The following is a 23,552-nucleotide window of genomic DNA, read 5'->3' as shown; positions in this document are numbered from 1 at the left end:
CGCTTTTATTTTTGTGTCTTTTATAGTCAGTGCACACTGCACCGCACCGCACCGCCACCACCACCAGTAGAAGAATCATTCTCTTTACAACTGGACATCCTCCTACCCCCGCTGCTCCTCCTCCTCCTCGCCGTCGTTGTCGTCGTGGTCTGGGGGTGGACAATCTTTATTTTGTATAATTAATGATGTTATGTATTTATATAAAAACAAACGTTTTGACAAGATCGGATCAGACAGAGAGTGAGGTTTCGACGAACACACAAGTAAGAGAGGAAGAAGAAAGGTCATTACTCCATTTTGGGAAGGAACCGATTCTTTGGTCGCATTGAACACAGTCTACAACGCACAATTTTTCAGAGAGAGAGAGAGAGAGAGAGAGAGAGAGAGAGAGAGAGAGAGAGAGAGAGAGAGAGAGAGAGAGAGAGAGAGAAATATGAGTGTCGTTTCTTCTTTTCCAAAGAAACCGGTAAAATTCGAAGATCTCACGATTAAGGAAAAATAATAAGAAAAGAAACAAGAAATTATAAACTATCCAGAAGAATAGCCGACCCGAGGATATTATTAGAAGTTTTTTAAGGACGAGGAAGTTAAAACGAAGACATTCGCACAACCCACACAATTTTTCTGTTTCGCGTTTGGATTATTATTTTGGTCGGAAGACGAAAGAGCACATTGTTCCCGAAGTCAGTTCTTTAATTGAGTTATTTTAAAAGAAAATCAAAAAAACAAATTTGGATTTTTATTTTTATTTTTTCAAAAGTTGGGCTAATTCTAAATAATTCAACAGAGACGTTAAAAGTGATAGAAGTTTTTGTATTAAGGGATATTCGGTTTGGCGTTTGGCGGTGATCACTGGTCAGCATCGGTATTTTTTCCTTTTTCTTCTTCTGATGTTGTAAAAAAAAAAAACAAACAAAAAAAAACAAACGCGTGGACATTATTCATGTTTACAAAACGACGGAATATCTTTATGTATAAAAAGATCTAAGAAAAAAACAAAAAACAAAAAAAAGAACCCTCACCAAAAAGGGCTATTTGCCTGGATTTGTTCGATAAAAATAAATAAATAAAAATATATAACAATTTTTATTTTACTAAGATTGATATTCTGCGACTAGTCTATCATTTCCACACACCCACACACAAACCAACCAACAAACAAACACGCAAATAAAAAAAACTAAACAAAGAAACGCTATTTTTATGCACGTTGAAAAAATATCTGATATCAGTTAGTAAAATTATTGCATTTGCCCAAAAGGAAATATTTCTCTAGTAAATAAAAATCAATCTTATATTTAATCAATTAAGTTCTATAATCTAATCCATAAACAAGTGCAACTTGGGGAGTGTTCTTAGTTAACTAACTATACATCTTTCCTTTGTGCATTTATTACTTAACTAAAAATACTAACGTGCAAGTTAGTATAACCAGTGGATTATTGCATTTATTGTGTTGTCGTTTATATAATGCCTGCTAAGTCACAACAACCTTTGCGTTCAACCCTTTGGATTTAGCCTGGCAATGGTCTAACACTTTTCAACGCTTCCAGCAACAAGTTCGGGTGGAGAGGTCCTTTCAGTTGGCAGCCAGAAACAAAGCTTTCTACAAAGAAGACCCATCCCTAAACAAACCTCACCTTGAAATAATTCTAAAGGGAAAGGAAGGCACACACCACGTAGACATAATCAGTAAAATAAAAGACCGGAAACAGGATTTGGCAGACGAAGCAAACAGATTAACCCCTATTTAATAAAAAGGGATCGCTTGTTGCGTTGTTAATAGGGTTTTGGGTTTTTGGTGCTGTCAGAGCTTCAGCGCCCCCCTCTCTGATCATCATGAGTCTGCCGACCACCGTTGCCGCCTCAACACGGGCCCGTAAGGAGAGTCGAAGTCGCTCCAAGGTGCCCATCTTCTCTTCCATACCTTCCAACAAACACAACAACCAACACCAAAGTAGCGTGGATAACACTCACAACGGGTACGTAGTACTAACTCCTGTCTTTATTTGATTTTTATCAGACTGTAATCCAGTCGTATTTTATTGCCTCTTCTCGTGTATGCTGATATCGATTTGGGTTATTTTTGGCCTTTTTATATATCGAAACTATGGGAATATATGTCAGCAATCAACCTACTAATATCGATCCGATCCCCACAATAATATCTCAATATCCGTGTCTGTCCACGACATTTTTCTCTCCGATTTAACCAACTTTTATTATTATTTTTTTTTGTTTCTAGTCAGTTTACGAGTATTTATTGTTCGATTTTTTTCCCTGACAAATAAAGTAGACCTTTTTTGTTTTCTGTCGATATGTCACCACGAGAAACTCCAACCTTATACGCATAAGTTTTTTTTAAATGTACTTTCACGACAAACTCTACAAAACTACATATATAAAACAACCCCGCAACCAACGCTCCCATTTCAATTACAATTGTTGACGAATTACTTTAATGCCACGCGTTCTGATGAACTGAGAGCATTTGTGCCCCCCTCGAGGTACATACTTCAAACTAACCCAACGAGCAACAAAATCCCACCCCTTCACCATCGACGTCATTAGATGGCGGAAAGCTTCCTATTCTGACAGTTTCTTCTCTCGGACTGCTAGACTTTGGAATTCCTTTCCTGTTTCCTGCTTCCTGTTTCCTGCTTCCCTGACTGTACTGACATGCATAAGTTTAAATGTAATGTAAACAAACATCTCGATACTTAACTTCCTACAGTTCCCTGTTAGACACGATCCCAAATAATAGCCCTTACGTTTCAATTGTTTGGGATGGAAAAGAGTAAAAATGAAAAAAAAAAAAAAAATCGCAACAACGCCATTTGCATTCATCTTTTTTGTGTTGATTTCATGTAATTTGTTATGATGATGGATACATGTTGTTGTTTCGTGGATATAAAAGGTGTGCGAAATATACATTTATAGGGAAATGGATTGTTGTGGAAAGAGCGGGTTATTCCTTTGTCTTCTCTGCTACTGCAATGAAGTCAGTGTAATGTGTTTTGTCGAGTGAACCCCCCCTCTCTCTCCCCTCCTCGGTAATATTTAGTAGTTTTCACAGGTGACACGTGGTGGTAGGAGACAGTCTGTACCCTTGCTGGTGTCACACAATGAAAAATGAGATTGGTGGATCTTAACACCAAAAGGCGATCTTTACAAAGAGGCACATGTTTGTCTCCTCCTCTTCTTCTCCCGTCTCTCCCTATCTCTTTCTCCTTCTCTTTCCTCATTCTTTCCTCTCTTTTTCTCTTTTCCCTCTTTTTCTCCCTCTATTTTTCCTCTCTTTTTCTATTTCTCCCTTTCTTCTTTCCTCCTCTCTTTCCCATCTCTTCCTCCCTTTTAATTCTACTCTCTACTTCCCACTCACTCTCTTCCTCTCTTACCTTCTCCCCCTTCTCTCTATCCCTCTCTTCTTTATCTTCCTCTTTCTTCTCCCTTTCTTCTTCCCCTCTCCCTTTCTACCTCTCTTTCTCTCTCCACTCTCTCTTTCTCTCTTTCTTTCTCAACTTCTCTCTATCCCCCTCACTTTTTTCTCTCTCCTTTTCACTCTTCTTTCTCTCCTTCCCGCTATCCCCCCTTCTCTACCATTCTCATTCTAATTCTCTCTATCCCTAACAACTTTCGATTGTTATTTCCTGGTGACAGAAAATACAATGTCCTTTACTTTTCGTCCGACGGTCAATTCAAATATAATGACAGCCGACCCTGGGCCCCAAAAATCAACAAAGATTAGAGCATTCCTGTAATGATCCGGTCCCTGTTTATTTTGCGGTGGGTGTCAAAATTCTGTGCAGTTCAAGGAGATCCACCCTCTCAGGCTTTGCCTTCTCACTCTGAGAAAGGGTTAGTTTATTGCTAATCGCCTGAGGCGCCCTCACCGGAAAATGCCGTCAGGGCTGACCAAGCACTTTTTGCAGGTCAGAGTGCCCCTCCCTGGGGCGCTGACTTCTCATTCCCACTTTCCGACCCTGATGTCTAAGTTCTTGCAGCGGAAGAGAAATAAATAACTATAATGCGACGAACACAGAATTTTCGTTAAAGAAAATTAATTCGTTAAAAATATTCAAAATAAAAATATATTCAAAATAAAATTAATTCATTAAAAATATTCAAAATAAAATTAATTCATTAAAAATATTCAAAATAAAAATTAATTCATTAAAAATATTCAAAATAAAAATTAATTCATTAAAAATATTCAAAATAAAATGTAATTCATTAAAAATATTCAAAATAAAAATTAATTCATTAAAAATATTCAAAATAAAAAGTAATTCATTAAAAATATTCAAAATAAAAAGTAATTCATTAAAAATATTCAAAATAAAAGGTTCAACGGAAATTTTTTGTTTTTTTTATTCTAATATTTCACGACTTACCAATACTAAAAGTCACTCGAGGATAAAGGTTAGTGAGATTTTTAGTTGAATGATGAACAATACTATGAAATGATTAATATTCTGATTAATTCATAGGACAACTCGACATCCGTATATTTGTTGGCATTAGTCTTAAAAATGACCATGTTGTAGTCACTAGAGAAACATTCCTGCGGTAATGTGTCCCACAGGTGAAACTCTGTTCATAGAATTTCTGTTTGATTTCTGTTTGATTTTAACTACTGAAAGGAAGAAATGAGATTGTTGATAGAAAGAGGAAGTGATCAAAATGGATTTGAGAGAAAAAAAAATAAAGATCTGATCAGAGACAGGTTAGTTTGGAAGTCAATTTCTTAAAGCCGTCAATGAATACTAGCATGTAAAAAAGCCGTCAATGAATACTAGCATGTAAAAAAGCCGTCAATGAATACTAGCATGTAAAAAAGCCGTCAATGAATACTAGCATGTAAAAAAAAAACGGATGTTAAACCAAATATGATGATGATAATTTTGATGATTACGACTTGACAGATATTTGTTGACATTAGGCTTGAAAACGGCCATGTTGTAGTTTATAGGAAAGCAGTCCTGCAGTAACTTATTTCACAGGTGGGAAGTTCTTAGAAGGAACCTCTGTTTATGAAAATTCCGTTTGATGCCAGGCACATGGAGGAAGAAAAGTTATTTGCCGTGATGGTAGACGATATCTTGTTGTGGATGTCTTATAAGGAGGAATCAGAGATTGGAGCCCAGTCGAGCATCTTTCATGGAAAACACGATAGAGTAGAGAAAGACTAACAACATCTCTTCTGCGATGAAGGAATTTTAATAGAAAAGATCACCCCCTCTCTCTCACACACATTGGAAGAAAGGATACTTTGAAATCTTGGTAGAAGAGGAGTGGTTCTCCAGAACTCTCCCTATAAATAAAGACATGTGTAATGTAAAGAAACTATCATTCACTAAAAATCACGTACATTGATCAAGAAGTTTTATTTTGTAAAGAAAACTATTTTTAAATGAAGCTGAGTTTTTCGTACGCCCCCCCCCCAATGTAAAGAATCTCGTAAAAGTTTGAATTATTACTTCTTTCTTCGAACTGTTTTCAAGATGGCGTCACGAGATTGCCGCTCGTAGTTTAGCCGTGCAAGTTAATTTTCTTATTTAAAAATAAAACCACTTGATCAATTTACGTGATTTTTAGCGAACGATATTTTCTTTCCGTCACCGGTACATATATCATACTGATTTTTCTTTCTTTTTATTTTCATAGGTGTGTGTGGGAGGGAGTTCTGGAGAAATATAGAGAGACGAGTGTTTTGGCTGAGAAGTGGGAGGAGAGGAGACTAACGCTTGAAGCTCAGTCGAGCACTTACCATGGTTATTGCTTAATATTTTCTTTCTATTATTATTTTTTCAAACATATTTTTGCAAACAAAAAACATAAGTTTTGAATAATTAATTAATGGACGTGTACAATGCATACACGCTTATAATTTTTTTTCTTTTAATTATTATTTTTGCAATTTTTTTCAGCGGATTATTACCGCTTGGGCACTAATCTACCAGATTAGCAAATAAAAAAAAAACTTTAAAAAAAGTCAATATTTAGACATTTTAAAGGGGGGCTCAGTTTTTAATTAAAACATCCTAGTAAATCGATCCCCCATATTGGAGACACTGGACAAGTACACGTCACGTGGGAGTTTTTATTTTTATTTTCAATTTGCTGGAACTTAATCTATATATCTATAAAAGTGAAAGTGCGTGCGTGTGTGTGTGTGTCTGTCTGTCTGTCTGTGTACATTTCCCTATGCAATAACTCTGTCAATTTTCAGTCTACAGATTCGAAATTTTATGTACAGGGTATTGAGATTTGAGACAATCTTTGTAATCTGTTTTCGGACAGAAATTTGGCTGTTAAGGAGTTAAAGTTCAACGATTTGATCTTTAAGAACTCTACCAAACTCCTCTGACAATTTTAGGTCTAAACACTTGAAATTTTAGATATAGGTTTTTTGGACATGGATCTAACTAAATAACTTGATTTGAGTCCAAAACAATAAATGTTAAGGGGTCATAATAGGGGTAAAAGTTAAAAAAATTGACCGCTTTTTTTTTTTTTGCTCAACATACACCTCCGTTTGGAACGCCAGGCTGAAAGTAAAATGTTAGTGTGAATTATTTTTGAAAAGAGCGGATATTTTGGGGGGTGGTGGGGTGGGTGGGGATTCACCAGTGGAGAGTCCCGTCCGCGCAAGGAAAGTTTTTTTTAGATTGGTGAATTTTGTATACTTGTCGAGTGTTTCTAATATGGGGGATCGATTTACTAGAACGTTGTAATTAAAAACTGAGCACCTCTTTCAAACGTCTTTCAAATGTCTAAATATTGACTTTTTTAGTTTTATTTTTGAATAATCTTGTTGATTAAAGTCAACTAATAATAATCCGCTGCAAAAAATTGCAAAAAAGAAAATTGCTGTAGCTCGAACGAAACCACAATTTTCTTTTTCATTCTAACTAGATTGGCTTGACATTACCTTTATTTTCAAGTAATACACACTTTGAAATAAGTTAAAATACCAAAAGCTTATCCAAGTAGGTAGAAGAGTAACTTAGCTTGTAATGTATTTATTTCTTTTATTCCTTTTTTATGTTTCTGAATTTTGGAGATGAGGATTGGTTATTCTTATTATTTGGACTAATCGGACGTGTTCTCATCTTGACTGTGATTTTCACAACGTTTCAGTCGATGTAACCTCCGACCTTCTCCAGGTATATCTTGTCAAACTCAAGAATGTTCAGGTCGAACTCTGAAATGTTTCTGCCAAACTTGGGAATTTGGACGAAATTTCGAATAAAACTGGTGATTGAGGCTGAAGGCAGCTACATTAAATAGATGTCAGCTCTACTACATAATTAAATTACCAGAATTAATTTTTTCAATATAAGTTTTAAAATAAAACTGTACTGTGGTTTCTTTAGGGCGACAATTTTATCGTTCCACCCTGTAGTTACTTCATGCGGGTAGCATGTTCTCGTTTCATCAGCCTTGACTGGATAGACAAGATACACCTGAAGAAGGTCGGATGTTACATCGACCGAAATGTTGTGAAAATGACACTCAAGATGAGAACAGTAGTCCGAAAAATCCAAATAATACGCATCCTTTTTTTTTTTTTGCTTTGTTTGTCATTTTGGAAAATCACCGACTCCCCTCCCCATTCCCTGAAAGAATTGGATGAGGATTACGAAAACGAAACTAAATAAGAAAACAAAAACTTTTATAAAGAATAACTAAATTAAACAACTAACGATACCTACTTCATTCAAGTCGATACATTTTATCCGGGAGGGGGCGGAGGTGAATCCAAAATGTTTTCTGGCAACCAATGGCGTATAAAGATCTGGTGTTGTCTGGGATCAACTTCATGATTGCTTGCTCCAAAGATTCATGTATAAGTCCTAATACTGTGAAATATTATGAGAAAAGAATCTAGTTTAAATATAATTGGCAACATGAATTGAAATAAATACATTGAAGACGTTGCCAAGGTTGCTGCAAAAAAGGTGGGCTCCCTTTCTGTGCTAGAAAATTACTCACACCAGAGATTGTCCCACATCTTTATAAGTCCACCATTCGCCCATGTGAATTGTTAGCACATTTGAGTTGAAACGTCTACCACTAGTCATTCACTCTTAGACATGGCCCCAAAAAGTGTTGCATATATAATGGGTACCCACACTATCAGCTAAGCTCCAACCTCTGTCCCAACACCGCAATGTTGCATCCCTGTACCTGTTTCGTCATCATGAGTTGCATCTTCCGCTTGGATTGCGAACCCATGTGACTTATTTTTCATTTCTTCTGATCGTTTGACAAAAAATTTAAGGGTTTTACTTTTGATTTTATCAAATAGATGGGGCAGGGAAGTAGTTTGACAGAGAGTGGATATTTTTTTTTTTTTTTTTGATCAGGCAATGTCCAGTAATGAAACGCATTATGTGATTTGGAAACACCTCAATTCGATTGGCTAATTGTTTAGTCCATGTGATACAATCAAGGCCATATAAAACTATTGGGAGGACATAAAGTAAATAAACTTTTACTTCAACAGTTATCGGCACCATTTTTGATTTTAGAATGGTGCTTTGTTTGGAAAAAGCTGCATAACCCATCCCGATTCTGTGTTTCAATGTCGTCTCGTGATCACTGGAGAAAGTCAGTTTATGCCCTAAATAAATGAATTGGGTGATGTGTTTGATGTGAACAGGCATCTTGCTGTTCAACTCCCCACGGTCATAGCACTTGTGTCCCTCTCAACGTATATAAGCAATAAAATTCTACTTCTTCTGTTGAGATCCTTAGATCCCAGAAAGCCATCTGCTATAATGGTTTCTTCCCTTCTGACTACTAGACTTTGGCATCCTCTTCCTGTTTCCATGATTGCATTAATCTGCATAAATTCCAATGTAATGTGAACATCTTGCTACTCAACTCCCCACGGTTCCCTGTTAGACACAATCCCAAATAGTAGCTTCTTACGTCACAAGTGACAATATGTCTTGTTTGAAATAACAAAAATAAAAAAAATTATGTGCTCTTTGAATTTGAATTCCCGGGGACACAGCACCTCCTCCCCCTCCTTCATTCGGCACGACATTGGTTCCAACTTGTTTTGAAATCATTAATTATGAAAACACATTCGGTTGCACGTTGCACGCATCGACGGATGCCTTTCTGTTTGGCTGCACAAATGCATCGACGCTGCTTTTTCAGCAACATTCGCCTGTGACGTCATTGGACTGGGAGAATGATGGACGCTCCCTAACACTACTTCCACGTTTCTCTTGGCACACTTGCATTCTCTCATTTTTTTTTTTTTTTTGTTGTTGTTCCTCACTTCCCCATTCTTGTCAACAAATGAAAACCAAATTAAAAAAAAAATAAAATTGGGTAAATTTGTAGATTAACACCCTCAGCTAAATTCCCCCACCCACCAAAACTGATATTCTACTATTTTTAGGCGACTACATGTAAACACTGAAAAACTTGGCAGAAAGAAAAACAAGACAAAATAAAGAAGGTGCAATTATTTTATAATTCACAATAGGAAATTCGTTTCGTATATAAATTCAGCATAAAATGAACTATTTTCGAGCCACTCTAACTTTTTAGGATTGAACTAAATTTTTTATCACCAACCTTAAATTCCATTGGCCTCTAAAATAACTGTAGCTTTGTTGTTTATTTTCTTTCCGACATTTTTTTCAAGATGTTCACGTGTAATCGCCTAAAAAAGTAAAATCTCATTAGTTTTAGGAGGTATTTGAGCTGAGGGTGTTAATCTATATTAAGACCAAAATCAGTTTGTACGCCTTCCTTGAACAGTTTCCATAAAATATTTGGATATGACAGTTTACACCTTTACATAGTTTATATATATATATATATATATATATATATATATATATATATATATATATATATATATATATATATGAATGAAAAATAGAAAGGAGAAAATATTTGTTAAATTTCGTGGGAATAAAATGCGCTACGTAGTATTTGCATAAGAGAGAGAGAGAGAACAAGTAACTACGATGAATGTATTTACATAGTGTTTTTTTTTTTTGGTAAACAGCATTAGAAATTATGTTCTTAAGCAAAAAAAAAAAAAAATAAAATAATAATAATAATAATTCGTTTTGAACAAATGCTGAATACCCTGCATGACAACTTTCTCCCGGATAAAAACAAAAAAGGTCACTTAGTTTCAAATATATATTTATCAAATGCGTTCTTGTATAATATTATTGCATGTTGATTTCTTTAATGTTATTAAACACGTATTCATTAATTTATTTTATTGAGGATAATAGTCCTCAATAAAATAAATTAATTACATTAAAGAAATCAACATGCAATAATATTATACAAAAACGCATTTGATAAATATATATTTGAAACTAAGTGACCTTTTTTTTAGTTGTTGTTTTACGTTTCGGCCAACTATTCCTCTGGCCTTTGTCAGGTGCTAACTGCGACGGGATAGGAGATTCGGAGTTCCTATCCTGTCGCGGTTAGCACCTGACGAAAGCCAGAGGAATAGTTGGCCGAAACGTAAAACAACAACTAAAAGATGAGGATAATAGTCCGAAAATAAATAAATTAATAAATAAAACTCATCTAAATAATGAATTCCAATTAAATAATAATAATATATACCATTCGGTACGGACCCAACCATCGAAGATCAGATAATAAATAAAAACATGGATTTATAAGACCAAAAAATCCAATCTTGATCATACTTCAGGGTCCGTGACGCAGTGGATAGAGACGTTGAATCTCTATGGTTCCAGGTGAGCATTGTCTGAAGATGACGGTTTCAATCCTACCCAAAGCAGGCCGGAGGATTAGTTGACCAAAAACATGGTGAGACGAAAAAAACTATGGAAGACAGTAATTGCTGAGAATGCAGTTAGGAGATTTGGAGTTCCTATCCCGTCGCGGTTACTACCTGACGAAGGCCAGAGGAATAGTTGGCCGAAACGTCATGAAACAACTAAAAAAGATGAGGATAATAGTCCAAAATAAATAAATTGATAAATAATATTCATCTCAATAATGAATTCCAGTTAAATAATATAAATACGTATCCAGTTTAAAAAATACTTTGGACTTATATGAGATTTAAACTTTAGTATTAATATTGTAAAAACTTCTGACTTAGTAATGAGTACTCTGCTTATTCATTTTTTGTCAACCAATCACTTGTTTCTATTTGCGCATGAACAAACTCGCAAAGAACCATAACTTTATAGTATATAAATATATAGTATATAAATATATAGTATATAAAAATATAGTATATAAATAGATAATAAATTAGAAGAACACAAGCTTATTTTCATTGCTAGATGCTCAACTGAGCTCCAATCTATGGTTCCCCTTGTAGAACATTTATAACAAAAACTTGTCTAGCTACAACCATTGTAAATAATTTTTCTTTCTTTCTCTGTGTACCTAAAACTATACGGAACTTCTATGAGCAGAGTTTCTTTCCAAGAACTACCAATCTGTGAAACACAATACTTCAGGGCTGCTTCTCAGTTGACTACAATATGGTCGTTTTCAAGTCATAATGCTAACAAATACTTGTGGAGTCGTCCTCTTAAATTCTGTCCAGTTTCAATAATTCTCACTAATCCTCACAGTGTTGACCTGACAAACTTATTAGCCCTTTATCCTCGTGTGGCCTTTGGGTCTTGATAAGCAATAAATCTATAATAAAGAAAATAAAAACTCTTCCTGTATCTAATCTCAATGAATACTCACAAGTTTTTCACACTTATGACTCTTCTCTATCCCAACAAATCGACTGTCACATGATATATGGAGTATTTGTCGCATTTCGGTTGGTGAATCTTTGTCCCATTTTAGGGTTTTTGATAAAGTGTAAAAACATATCTGTAATTTGATTGGCCCCAAACTTTCTTATTTTCTAGCAGGCTCTCCTCACAAACGTGATATTGCTAATCTCAGTCTTTTCTATGAACACTATTATGGTATGTATTCTTCAGAATTCTCTGATCTATTCCTTGCTTTTTTTGTCCAGCTTTTTTGACTCATTATTCTAATAATCTCCATCAATTTGCTGTTTTCATACCTCATCATACCTCAGTAATACAACTATTACAATTCTATTTTATGCAAGTTGTCCTATACATTATCATAGCCTTCCATAATTATACCATGCTGGATGACATCATTTATTTCTAGTCTCAAAAAATCCTTAGGAGAATTTCAAACTTGAATATCAATATTGTAAAAAAACTACTGCCTTAGTAAGGTGTACTCTGCCCATTCATTTTTATCAGCCAATCAGATGTTTCTATTTGTGCACAAACAGAAAATGAAAAAACCTAACTTTTTAATAGAATATATATTGATAACATTTCGATCATACTAATAGAAGAACAAGAATGCATATTCGTGAACATCAATTCACTGGAAGGAAATGACAAAAGTGCATCCAAATGGATTTAGCTAAAATGGTTAGAACCTTGAAAAAAGAATTTAGTAGAAAAATGGGGTGAAAGATAAAACTCTAACTTTGAATTGTGCTTTTATATCCTTCACGATTACACACGATGCCTACTGACTTGTCAAATACCGGAAATTGTTGAAAATTTTTTTTGCAAATGTTGCCACACATAGCTGATAGTTTTCAAGATAACCTGACATACACTGAGTCAGGTCGGGGTTGCTGTCTGAGTCATTATGATGTGAAACCTGAAATCAACAATGAGGGTAGTGCATCACTGAAGACCAGCTTTAAGGGATTTTAAGATTGTATTTCACAATTGAATGAACATTCTATCCCAATTTTTTTTAAAATCCCAGCGCACATAGCTGATAACTTTCAAAGTTGTGGTTACTATCTGAGTCGATATGATGGTTGCAATTCGTGCCATTTATTTGACCACTCACTTCAATCACAAATAGATGCTAGTCAAGATTTCAATCCTGACAATCAGTCCGGCAGAAACTGGGTCATTTTGGTAACCTTTTATCTAGCAGACTGAAGCATTCGTTCTGTCCTAGGAGGTTCATCCTTGCCTCTCTCCTTTTGGATGACCCAAGTTTATTGTTTACAGTCTGAGGCATTCCGACTAGAGAATGCTAACAGGGCTACTCAGACAATTTTTAAAATGCAAGAATGCTCCTCCTTTAGGAATGCTGGCTTGACTCTCCCCCCCACCTCCCTACCTTGTGTCACCTCTTTCTCCAGTTGGAAGGAAGTTAATACCAGCTTTATGCAAATTAGATTGTGACAGCAGTAGTTCTGAATATGTATTTACATTTGGGTGGACTAACTCAAAATTTATTGAAATTATTTTTGAAAAATCTGATCTTTTTTGGTCTGTCACGCTAAACTTTTAAATAACATCTTCATCATTAAACATGCAGATTAAATAGTCATATAATTTAAGATACGTCCAAGAGTTCCTATAAAAGGTTTCGTCTGTCTGTTAGTCTGTCAAAAATAGTATTTTCGTTGGTCTGTCATACTTGAATTATGTCACACTGTCATATTTCGCACACTTCATTCAAAATAGCATTTTATCAACTTGTAACACATTTGTTTCGTCATTCTGTCACACTTCTTTCATTATCATTCTGTAACACTTCAATTCAAAATAGCAATTTAATCACAACATTCACAGAACTGAACTAACGCCTATTAAAAATAGATTCTTATTGTGCATATGGTGAACTTTGTAACATCATACGATTGTAACCCATACGATTGTGACATCATACGATTGTAACATCATACAATTGTAACATATATACAAAAGCCAAGTACGTCCAATGATGGAGTACTGCTGCTATATCTGGGCGGGAGTTGCTAAAATAGCCTATCCTGCCTTGACAGAGTACAAAATAGACTTTGTAGCCTAGTGGGTGATGCCCTTTTCTCTTCCCTGCAACCTCTCTCCCACAGAACGGACGTTGCGAGCCTGTCGTTGTTTTATCGTTATTTCCATGGTAAGTGCTCATCTGAGCTCCAATCTTTGGTCACCCCCCCCCTCGCCAATCTTTCACGAAAAACACCCGTCTAGCTGAAACCACTGTCAGTAATTTTCCCCACTCTTTATCTGTGCTTAAATCAAAATGTAGATTCCATGAACAAAACTTCTTTCTTAGAAGTGCACGCCTGTGGAACTCTGTTCCATTTGCCTGTGGAACTCTCTTTCGTTTGCCTGTTTCCCACCTGACTATAACTTAGATGTCTTCAAGTCCAACATAAGCAAATTCCTGATGAACCGACCCCTTAAGTTGTGGTTACTATCTGAGTCAATATGATGGTTGCAATTCGTGCCATTTATTTGACCAGCTTTATGCAAATTAGATTGTGACAGCAGTAGTTCTGAATATGTGTTTATATTTGGGTGGACTTTATCAGATCTCCATTACTAACGATTACTACGATATTATCCCATCGATTACTGTACACGCAATAACCCTTATCCCCAAGTGGCCTCCGGGCCTTGATAAGTGGTGACTTCCTTGTAACAAAAAACATCATAGGATTGCCAAACAAAATAAAAACAAAGTGTGCAACCCTAAAAAGAATCTGCTTTTCATATCGATTCCCAGACATGAGAACATGTTATCACGTGACGTGCAAAATTTACTGTCCATCATTTATAAAGTGCGCAATATGCAATATACAGTGTTCGGCCTGATTTGTGGAAATGCCTGCTGTTCACTGATGAGGCCAATATAAGATGACTGCTTCTTCAGCAGATGCCAGAAAATCTTTACAAGAATTATTTGATGCAAGTCTTCCAATCAGATTTCTTGCTTCTTCTTTCTTTTTAACAATGAGTGAAAAAGAAATAGAAAAAATCCAAAGTTTTTTTTTTTCAGCTTTCTGATTGGTCAAAGCAAATCGTCAGATTTTATTCGAATGAATCCATTCACAAATGAATTTATTAAAAAAATATTTTATTAAAATAAAAATTATAGTAAAACATCCAAAGTAACTTTCTCTCCGGTTGCTGCAATTGCAAGAACTTTCTATTCTTGTGATATTTTTAACGATTCCAATACAACATTCTTTCAAAACCTTTAAATATTTAACGATAGAATTGTTTGTTTTATGTTTGTTATTCTTTATTACTATAAAATCCTATGCGATATGTTATAACAAGTCTTTCAATATTATCCTTATTGATAACATAGAAGTTAACAAAATTATTATAGACATCTAATTTACATGTGTGTTTGTGGTGTGTACAAAGTAATGATTGGACGAATCCAATATTTTTCCCAATTCTGATACAATCACCGATTCTGACAGTTTTGATTTTTTTAGATGATGTATGAATATTTGTATTGTTTAAACTAATCGGGCAATTGCTCTCATCTTGAGTATTATCTGCACAACGTTCCAGTCGATGTAACCTCCGACCTTCATCAGGTATAAAAGTCGCCATGTTTTGGCAGGGGCAAAAGGGAGAAGTTCTGCACTCTAAGGTTTCAAATTTTTCAATGTAGTTGGAAGTAAGTTTACACGAATTATAAAAATAATTTAATCATCAGGAAACCCTAGGGGTATAATTTCCAACTTATAATTATGTTAGTATTGAAACTAAGACAGCATTTCAAAAAGTATTTTTTAAAGTGCTCTTCCTCGGACATTTTTTCTGTAAAATTTACCTTGTCTTATACTTAGTAAATATAAACTTAGCTTGGTGGCTAAAGTAGTTGTGTATTTCTTTCAAGCGCTAAAAATCCTCTCTTTTCTTTATTGTATAATCTTTTGAAGTGTGTGCTTCATCTTTGGCAGCACTTCAAAGAACTTTGGTGATCATGTCTTTGCTGAATTTGTCTTTTTTGACCTGAAGCGTGTGGTGGAACAAGGGCAAACGTTGCTGGTTACTTTAAAACCAAGTTTCTCTCTTTTCATTGCCAATGCTTGGATCCTTGTTTTGATGCAGTTCAATGGATTGCTCTCTACTTGAGGATGCTCCTTACTTTAATATGCTCCAATGACTGACTTTTACTTCAGATTTGAAATGAAAAACTTATACCCACTATGTTGCTAGAGTTTCTAGAAAAAGGGTTGGAATATCCTATGGCTCCAAAAAGTCTGTGCAGACAGAGCATGAAGCCACTTAATGTAAGGAGCTAAAACAGTGAAAGATAACATCTTGCTGCTCAACTCCCTACATAGTGTCCTGTAAACATGGTCCCAAATTATCGCCCCTTAAATCCAAGTGGCAATATGCCTTGTTTGGGGGCGAATAAAAGGAATACAGGGTTGAACGAAAAAATGTCACCCTAAACAAAACAATACAACAGCTTCATTTTAAAACTTTTATTGAAAAACTCGACTCAGGTAACTTGATTATGTAGTAGAGCTGACATTTATTCAATGTAGCCACTTTCAGCCTCAATCACCACCTTCATACGGGTCCAGAACTGAGAGCATGCCTTTTCCACAAGCACCGTCGAGCGCTTGGCAGATGGCGGTGATCAGGCTGACTTTGGTGTTGTGAGAGATCATGTTAGTAGTCCAGCGGGTTGAAGGGAAAGAAGCGACGCCAGTAAGAGAAGGGTACAAAGTCGTAGCACTCCCCCTGAAGCCAAGCCTGGGTCTCTTTTGATTGTGGACTGGCTGAGTTCTGTTGCCATATCCAGGGTCTGCCAGCGGCCACCTGATTGCACCAGGGGATCACCACACTCTTCAGCATATCCAGGTACACTTTGGTGTTGACTTTCAAGCCGACTTCAAAGATGTGAGGTGCCATGATGTGGTCCCCATTTGAAATCACACCAAAGATCATAACCATGACTGGAAACTTCATTTTGCCTTGCCCTCAAGCATTAAACTGTCTGGATTTGCATTTTGAGGGTGCTGGCGATAACTGTCCTTTTTTTCTCCATATACATTACATCAAACGGAATTTCTGTGAACAGAGTTTCTCTCCAAGAACTTCTCAGCTGTGGAACATGTTCCCAACAAAATTGCTTCCCTTTGAGATACAACATGGCCATCAAATTCAATGTAAATGTCATATGTATGTCATAAACCTTCCTCATAAGTAATCAAATTTTTTTCATTCCAGTCGTCATTTTGAATCCTCTCATAATATTCTTCATCATTCAAATGACAATCTATCCAATTAATTTATCCTTATTGATTTTATTTATTGCGGACTATTATCCTCATTTTTCTTAGTTGTTGTTTTCATAACGTTTCGGCCAACTATTCCTCTGGCCTTCAACAGGTGGTAACCACGACAGGATAGAAACTCTGAATCTCCTAACTGCATCCACAGCAATTACTGCCTTCCATAGTTGTTGGCATCTCACCACATTCTGGCCAGCTTTAGGTAGGATTAACCGCTATCTTCAGACAACTCATCTGGAACCGTAGAGATTCAATGTCTCTATCCACTACATCACGGGCCCCAAAGACGACAACAACTATGGAAGGCAGTAATTGCTGAGTATGCAGTAAGGAGATTCAAAGTTCCTATCCCATCGCAGTTACCACCTGTCAAAGGCCAGAGGAATAATTGGCCAAACCATCATTAAACAACAACTAAGAGAGATGAGGATAATAGTCCGCAATAAATAAAATTAATAAATAATGCTCATCTCAATTATCAATTCAAGTTAAATAATATATATAATTTATCCTTATCCTTGAGTGGATTTTAGCCTTGATAAAAATGTTTACCTCCCAATATCTACATCTAACCCCAAATAAGTTTATACCAACCATTACGTGGGAAATCCTTAAAAAATCTAATATGTGTAAATCTTTAGATTCTCCTTGTCTCTCTGCCTGAATGAAAAACTTTTTATATTCAATTTTAAAGATAGAGACAAATTACTAAATAGAAAACATGAAACCACCATAAACTGCCGGCATTACAAATCCCACCTCCTTAGCAATTATACACCTTTCTGAAACATCCCTCAGACAACATCGTTTTAGATCCACTGAATCATACACACAGTACCGCATACATCCAATTACTGTAACATCTACAAAATCAAATCCCCTTACCCCATCCTCCTCATACCCTATATTGCCTAACCTCTCTCGCTCCCTAATCCTCCCTAAATCCAACAAAATAACCTATATCTCCAATATTACCAATTTAAACACCACATAATCTAATCTATAACTTAACTCCTACCTAATGAGCAAGTCAAATCCATACATACCCCTAAATATTAAACTAGCAACATTTATTGGAACATATTTTATCATGCGTCTACCTAACCTCCCATTATTAACTACACCCATTTATTTATCCTAACTTTACTTTATTTACTTAGTATAAATATACAGATGTCTGTGTATATATGTATATTTCTGTATATGTATGTATATATTTATGGATATGTATGTTTACATATATCTGTATGCGTGTATGTGAGTACATGTGTGTGTATGTATGTATATGTACATCAATATCTTACTGGAGATCTGTATCTCTACACATGTATGTATGTATGTATGTGTATGTGTATATGTATATAAAAGGGCGAATGAACTCTTTTTCTGGGTCAACGGCCAACTAGCACCGTGTATATTTGTGTGTGTGTATATGTGTATTGGGGTAGAGAGGGCTCCCGTAAGCCGTGGTGAAGGCAACCTTTCTAGGAGAAGCAAATCTCTGATTTAAAAAAACAATAAAGCGGAAGACCAGTACCCGCATTAAGCTGGTCTGCAGTTTAATTTGTTGCTGGCTATCTTGCTCTTGCTTGTTGCTGGATCTCAACATTTTGAACCGAGAGAGAGACTTAGCTGTCGTACAAAGCTAAGACTCTGTAACATCATATTTGTATAGATACTCCCTCAGACATTTGGGCTCATGGATTTTAAATGTCTGTGGGAGTGGCACTCGTCTGACAAGACGTTGCAATCATCATATGTATATATATATGTGTATGTATATGTGTATATGGATGTGTGTGTGTGTGTGCATATATATGCATGTATGTTTTCATGTACATTGTGTATATATAGGTATGTGCGTTTGTGGTTGTGTGTATGTAGGTGTATATATATATATATATATATATATATATATATATATATATATATATATATATGTATGTATGTGTGTGTATATATGCGTATATGCGCGTGTATTGGCATATGTATTCACCCTTAACTGACTAAAAACCGGTCATTGTCAAATGAACGAATGGACTTATTGTGGTTGCTACGAACATTCGAAAATGAACCCTTTACTTGCCAAACGCATATGACACGTACACAAATCCTTTCTCTCTCTCTCTCTCTCTCTCTCTCTCTCTATATATATATATATATATATATATATATATATATATATATATATATATCCCTTTCTCTCTCTCTCTCTCTTTCTCTCTCTCATCTATTTCATATATTCCAGTGTCTAGCTAAACAACTAAAAACAGCCAAATCTTAAAACCCAAAATTGAATTTCTTCCCCCTCCTTTCCTTACCCCTCCCTTTTATCTCCTTCTCTCCCCCTTCCCTATATCACTATATCTCCACCCACGCCTAGCTGAATTTGCTTACCCCCCCACACACACTACAATCTAATGTATTTTAAACTTCAAAACTTAACTGTTGTCGATCTCCGCCACCTCCCCCTTATCCCCCCTTTTTTTCTTCTCGTATTTCCTCTAAAATGGTTCTTCCAAATAATAATAGCCATTTCTGTAAGGTCTAACGAGGCTGCTGGATCGTAGATATGGTCCGGCAACCGAAACATGTGTAACTAAACAGATAAAATATATATATATATATATATATATATATATATATATATATATATATATATATAAAAAAAGTGAATGTGTGTGTGTGTGTGTGTGTGTGTGTGTCTGTGTACATTTCCCTATGCAATAACTCTGTCAATTTTTAGTCTACAGACTCGAAATTTGATATACAGGGTACTGAGATTTGGGGAAATCGATGTGATCCGTGTTTGGCCAGAAATTTGGCTGCTAAGGGGTCAAAGTTCAACGATTTGACCTTTGAGAACCCTACCAAACTTCTCCGACAATTTTGGGTCTATGCACTTAAAATTTTAGATATAAGTTCCTTGGACATGGCTCTAACTTAATAACTTGATTAGAGCCCAAAACAAGAAATTTTAAGGGGTCATAACAGAGGTCAAAGTTAAAAACAATTTACCTCTGCGGTCTCTTCCAAATTACTCAGACAATTTCTGGTCTAAATATTTGAAATTTTACATAAAGGGTATTCAGAGATAGGGCAAGCTTTTTCATCAATTTTGATCGAAAATTTTTAGTTACCAATATATAAATGTATGTATATATGTCTGTTTGCATGTCTGCCTTAAACTTTCAATAGAGGCGACGGATTTTACCAAGATCAGTATCGTTTTAAAGTTCGACCTTTCGTACGACAAATACCGAAAAAATAGCTAAAAACATTAATATCTTCCCCTTCAACTAGGCACTTTTCTGTAGGGGAGGCGGTCACTTTTTTCGACAATATTTTTTAAAGTTATCCTCTCCTTTAGATTGTCTAGTCTTAATTTTAAAAAATGTCGCTTCCGGTTTGGCGGTGGTCGTAACAGCATAAACGTTAGGTTTTACCCCGTTCTTTTCCTCCCTTGCGGTACGGGTTTCAGCCTGCCTTCCTACTACCACTTTTTTTTGTTGCTTAACATACACATCCAAACCCCCGGGCAACGCCGGGCTGAAATGCTAGTGGTAATAAAAAAATAAAACATATATATATATATATATAGTAACAACTAAGAAGCTGATTGGCTTACTAGCAAATTCAGCACCATGTGTTTATATAAAAACGTGCAATAGCCACAACTCTTCGCATAAGCTTGACGAATTTTCATGAGGATGAAACGCGGAATATTCTCTGTAGCTTAATTGCCATATATATTTTAATAACTTACTATATATCTATAATATAAAGCTAAACGTCTGTGTGTATGTCTGGTCATTAATAGGCTCCTATATGATTGACTATTATAGAAAACTGATCACATATAATGATAGAAGATGTATCGAGACACAGGAATGGGTATGTTTGATATGGCATAATGATGATTCATTAAAATTGTGGGGTCTGCGTACGTGCCTGGTCCACAAAGTATGGAAATAAAAAAATTTAAAAATTAAAAAAAAAATGTTTACAAGTGTTTTTGATATAGATGTACATAATAATACTTTGATAAGTATGTTTTAACTTAAATAGGGATGGTATAATAAAATTGTGGAGTCTGCGTTCGCGCCTGGCCTCCATAGAATGGAAATAGGCACAAACTTTAATAAAGACTTTCCATATCTATCTGCGTAAGTATACTTTGATAATTATGTTTCAGTTTGAAGAAATATGGTATAATAAAATTATGGGGTGTTCGTTCGCGCCTAACCTCCATAGAATGGAAATATGTCACAAAGTTTACAAGTTTTTTTAATATAGATCCACAGAATATTGTTATCAGTGTTTCAGTGTGAACAGGTATGGTATAATAAATTATGTGGTTTATCTATTTTATTTTTACTTTCATCATATTTTGCTTTGGTTTTGATACCCCCAAATTCGAAGCTATCTCTTTACAACCCTTCCTTTTCATAACCTATCATCTATATATATAAAAGCGAAAATGTGTGTATGTTTGTATGTATGTATGTGTGTGTGTTTGTATGTCTCGCAAAAACTTTCGACACGGGTCACAGATTTTCGCCAAATAGGTATCATTTTAAAGTTTTAACCTTCGCTCGAAAAATTGGGCAAAAGCATTAATTCCTTCACCCTAAAATCATCAGTTTTCTACAGGGAGGGTGTAGCAAAAACCGTCCTCTAATGACAAGTTCACTTCTACGCATGCGCAAATGACATCGGAACATGATTTAGTTTAAATATTAAAAAAACATCCAATTTCGTCAACGTCGTCTTAGCTCAGTTGCTTAGAGGCTGCGTCATTATCTAAGGTTGTAAGTTCGAATTGTGGTATGAGGTGTCATTTTTTTTTTTTTTTTCGATGTTTTAAATTTTAATATTGAAACAGGGTTATTTAAGTCATTTTCACGTTTTATGTTTTTTAACGTTCGTTTTTGTGTTTTTGTTTTTCCATTACATTCACGTTTTCTTTTTTTGTTTTTGTTTTTCCGATTTTTACATTTAACATCGTTCGTTTGCCTTACGTTAGTTTTTTTGGGTGTTTTTTCGATTTTTTTTTGTTTTAACATTTTTTTTATATAAAATATTTAATAATTAATACGTTTGCCCTTGTTCCACCACACTCTTTTTATTCTTATGTTTTGATTAAGCACACACACATATAAACACCCGGGCAACGCCGGGTACCCCCCGCTAGTACTTCCATAAATCAAAGTCCATTTTCATAAATCAGAGTCCATTTTCTGAAGGCTGTTTTTGAACCCAGTCAACAACAGGTACTTTTGCTAGTATATATATATATATATATATATATATATATATATATATATATATATATAATGTGACACACCGGTTTCTGCTGGATCACCAAAGTTAAGCAACGTTGAACCTGGTCAGTACTAAATTCAAATCCAAAATAAAGTGGACCAATATATTGTTGACATATTTCAAACTCTTCTCAGCCTCTGTTTATATCTGGTTCCCACACGAGACACCATTTTTGGGGAGACAAACATAAGCAGAAGCTAAAGAGAGTCCGACATAAGTGACCAACTATAGGTCATCTTTGGTTCGATTTGAAACCGACGTTACCGATGTTGTTCTGATCTTCTGTAACACACACACACACACACACACACACACACACACACACACACACACACACACACACACACACACACACACACATATTGAATTAATAAATCTTTAAAAGCTTGTGAAACTCTCTTCCTGCTGCCTGTTTTCCTCCTACTTTTGTTTTTCAAAACTAAGGCCAGTAGGATTCGCTGTCTTTGCACTAATCATCTTTCATTCTTATTATCTCTTTACATCAAGTGGCTTCATGCCTTGTATGGAATAATTTACATACACACACACACATACATGCACACAAATTTAATTTCTTAAAGTTGTTAATACGTGCTAGCATATAAAATGGATGTTAAAGTGGATATATTAATGGGGATAGCTAGTTAAAAGGTGAAGAACACTGCGAGAGGATTGCAGATGATTAATGGAATGAACTAAATTTGCATGCTTGTAGGAATGCTAAATGATAGGAATCAGTTGACACTGAATTTGAAGACGACTATGTTGTAGTTTGTAGGGAACCTGCAGTTTGCAGTTTCTATGTGTTGATAAGCTTCTGGGCTTGATCTTAACTCCTGACCTGAAATGAAACACGTACATCAAGTCAGTTGCCAAGGTCACTGGAAAAATGGTAGGATCCTTCTACCGCTCCAGAAGATATCTCACTGCTGATGCAATTCTCTATCTATATAAAAGCCAAGTACGTCCAAGGATGCAGTACTGCTTCCACATCTGGGCAGGAGCTGCTAAAAACAGCCTATCCTGCCTTGACAGAGTACAAAATAGGCTTTGTGTCTTAGTGGGTGATGCCCTTTTCTCTTCCCTGCAGTCTCTCTCCCACAGGAGAGATGTTGTGAGC

The 23,552-nt window shown here is 35.5% G+C and overlaps 1 long non-coding RNA gene across 1 annotated transcript in view; it reads left to right on the top strand.

Moving 5' to 3' along the window:
* The first annotated feature begins 378 nt into the window (after positions 1 to 378).
* Positions 379 to 23,552, top strand: part of LOC145260459 (uncharacterized) — a 186,520-nt gene continuing 163,346 nt past the window's right edge. Inside the window, exon 1 of the long non-coding RNA XR_013864299.1 lies at positions 379 to 1,982. This is a non-coding gene — a long non-coding RNA (uncharacterized LOC145260459). The remainder of the gene's footprint in view (positions 1,983 to 23,552) is intronic.

This window comes from Euprymna scolopes, chromosome 3, assembly GCF_053919585.1.
Source record: "Euprymna scolopes isolate OS-2025 chromosome 3, ASM5391958v1, whole genome shotgun sequence".
Taxonomy (NCBI): domain Eukaryota; kingdom Metazoa; phylum Mollusca; class Cephalopoda; order Sepiida; family Sepiolidae; genus Euprymna; species Euprymna scolopes.
Note: the sequence above shows the minus strand (reverse complement) of the source record. Positions and strands in the feature narration are given on the sequence as shown.